The following is a 3,213-nucleotide window of genomic DNA, read 5'->3' as shown; positions in this document are numbered from 1 at the left end:
TGCCCTGTTTTGGCATTTAAACACCAGCTTTCCTTCCTGTTTTGGCGTCTAAACGCCAGGTTGTTGCCCTATTCTGGCATTTAAACGCCAATCTGGTGCCCTATTCTGGCGTTTAAATGCCCAAAAAGATGCCAGATTGGGCATTTAAATGCCCATTTTACTACCCTTACTGGCGTTTAAACGCCAGTAAGTCCTTCCTCCCGGGTGTGCTGTTTTCAATACTATTTTTTATTTTTCTCTTTATTTTTCTAATTGTCTTTGTGACTTCATATGATCATCATCCTAAAAGAAAATAAAATAATATTGATAAATTAAAATGAAATTGGGTTGTCTCCCAATAAGCGCTTCTTTAATGTCAATAGCTTGATAGTGAGCTCTCATGGAGCCTCACAGATGATCAGAGTATGGTTGAGATCTCTCAACACCAAACTTAGAGTTTAGCTGTGGCCTCCCAACACCAAACTTAGAGTTTGAATGTGGGGGTTCTATTTGACTCTGCATTGGGAGAAGCTCTTCATGCTTACTCTCCATGGTTACAGAATGAGAACCTTGAGTATTTACTATAAGGCATTCTTCATTCGCATGAAGGATCAACTCTCCTCTATCAACGTCAATCACAGCTCTTGCTGTGGCTAGGAAGTGTCTTCCAAGGATGATGGACTCATCCTCATCCCTCCTAGTGTATAGGATTATGAAATCAGCAGGGAAGTAAAGGCCTTCAACCTTCACTAGCACGTCATCTACTAGTCCATAAGCCTTTTTCATGGATTTATCTGCCATCTCCAATGAGAATTTGGCAACCTGTACCTCATAGATTCCCAGTTTCTCCATCACAGAGAGTGGCATCATGTTTATCCCTGACCCTAGGTCACACAGAGCTTTTTCAAAGGTCATGGTGCCTATAGTACAGGGTATTAAGAATTTACCAGGATCCTGTTTCTTTTGAGGTAAATTTTACTAAACCAATGTATTCAGTTCATTGGTGAGCAAGGGAGGCTCTTCCTCCCAAGTCTCATTACCAAATAGCTTGGCATTCAGCTTCATAATTACTCATAAATATAGGGCAACTTGCCCTTCAATAGTGTCTTCATCCTATTCAGAAGATGAATAGTCATCAGAGCTCATGAATGGTAAAAAGAGATCCAAAGGAATCTCTATGGTCTCTGTATGAGCTGCAGATTCCTTTGGTTCCTCATTAGGGGATTCCGTACTGATCATTGGACGTCCACTGAGGTCTTCCTCATTGGGATTCACGTCCCCCTCCTCCTCTAAGGTCTCGGCCATGTTGATTATATCAATGGCCTTGCACTCTCCTTTTGGATTCTCTTCTGTATTGCTTGGGAGAGTGCTAGGAGGAGTTTCAATAACCCTTTTACTCAGTTGGCCCACTTGTGCTTCCAAGTTTCTAATGGAGGATCTTGTTTCAGTCATGAAACTCATAGTGGCCTTAGATAGATCAGAGACTATGTTTGCTAAGCTAGAAGGATTTTGCTCAGAATACTCTATCTGTTGCTGAGATGATGATGGAAAAGGTTTGCTATTGCTAAACCTGTTTCTTCCACCATTGTTATTATTGAAGCCTTGCTTCTATTGATCCTTCCATGAAAAATTTGAATGATTTTTCCATGAAGGGTTATAGGTGTTGCCAAAGGCTTCGCCCATGTAATTCACCTCTACCATTGTAGGGTTCTCAGGATCATAAGCTTTTTCTTCAGAAGATGCTTCTTTAGTACTGTTGGATGGATTTTGCAATCCATTCAGACTCTGGGAGATCATATTGAGTTGTTAGGTCAATATTTTGTTCTGAGCCAGTATGGCATTCAGAGCATCAATTTCAAGAACTCCTCTCTTTTGAGGCATCCCATTACTCACAGGATTCCTCTCAGAGGTATACATGAACTGGTTATTTGCAACCATATCAATAAGTTCCTGTGCTTCTGCAGGCATTTTCTTTAGGTGAATGGATCCACCTGTAGAGTGGTCCAGTGACATCTTGGAAAATTTAGACAGACCATCATAGAATATATCTAATGTGGTCCATTCTGAAAGCATGTCAGAAGGACACTTTTTGGTCAGTTGCTTGTATCTTTCCCAAGCTTCATAGAGGGACTCACCATCTTTTTGTCTGAAGGTCTGAACATCCACTCTAAGCTTGCTCAACTTTTGAGGAGGAAAGAACTTAGCTAAGAAAGTTGTGACCAGCTTATCCCAAGAGTCCAAGCTATCTCTAGGTTGTGAGTCCACCCATGTTCTAGCTTTGTCCTTTACAGCAAAAGGGAAAAGCATAAGCTTGTAGACTTCAGGATCAACTCCATTGGTCTTAACAGTATCACAGATCTGTAAGAACACAGTTAAAAACTGATAAGGGTCTTCTAATGGAAGCCCATGAAACTTGCAGTTCTGTTGCAATAGAGAAACTAATTGAGGTTTTAGCTCAAAATTGTTTGCTCCTATGGCATGGATTGAGATGCTTTTTCCATAGAAGTTGGAAGTTGGTATAGTAAAATCACCAAGCATCTTCCTTGCGTTGTTGTTTAGTTCGGCCATAATTGTTTCTTTTGCTGCTTCCTGTTCGAAAATTCCAGTGAGGTCATCTTCAGAGTTTTATGCTTTAGCTGCTCTTAGCTTCCTCTTCAGAATCCTTTCAGGTTCAGAATCAGCTTCAACAAGTATGTCTTTATCTTTGTTCCTGCTCATATGAAATAGTATAAAACAAAGAAAATATGAAATCTTCTATGTTATAGTATAGAGATTCCTTAAGGTGTCAGAGGAAAACAAGAATAGAAGAAGGAGGTAGGTAAAATTTTGAACACACTAAGAGAGATAGAGTTCGAATTCACAGTGGAGGAGGAATGTTAGTGTTTAAATAGAAAAAGATAAGAGAGGGGGGAGAATTTTCGAAAATAAAAAAAGAATAAAATATAAAATAATTTTTTGAAAAATTGGTTGTGGTTTTGAAAAAGATAAGAAATAAATTTGAAAAAGATAAGAAGTTAGAGCAAGATTTTGAAATCAAGGATTTTTTTAAAAAGAAGGTATGATTTGAAAAAGATATGTTTGAAAAGATATGATTGAAATTTATTTTGAAAAATATTTGAAAAGGAAATTAAAAAGATTTGATTTTTTTTAAAAAAGATAAGTTTGAAAAAATATGATTTTGAAAAAGATATGATTGAAAATATTTGATTTGAAAAAGATTTGATATGAAAATAA

General features: G+C 37.8%; 1 non-coding gene across 1 annotated transcript; it reads left to right on the top strand.

Moving 5' to 3' along the window:
- Positions 1–2,046: 2,046 nt before the first annotated feature.
- On the top strand, positions 2,047–2,154 carry LOC130972303 (small nucleolar RNA R71). Its single transcript, XR_009083491.1, has one exon. It is a non-coding gene; the product is annotated as a small nucleolar RNA R71 (small nucleolar RNA).
- Positions 2,155–3,213: the final 1,059 nt, after the last annotated feature.

The sequence above is a fragment of the Arachis stenosperma genome, chromosome 3 (assembly GCF_014773155.1).
Source record: "Arachis stenosperma cultivar V10309 chromosome 3, arast.V10309.gnm1.PFL2, whole genome shotgun sequence".
Taxonomy (NCBI): Eukaryota; Viridiplantae; Streptophyta; class Magnoliopsida; order Fabales; family Fabaceae; genus Arachis; species Arachis stenosperma.
This window is presented reverse-complemented; position numbering and strand designations above follow the sequence as displayed.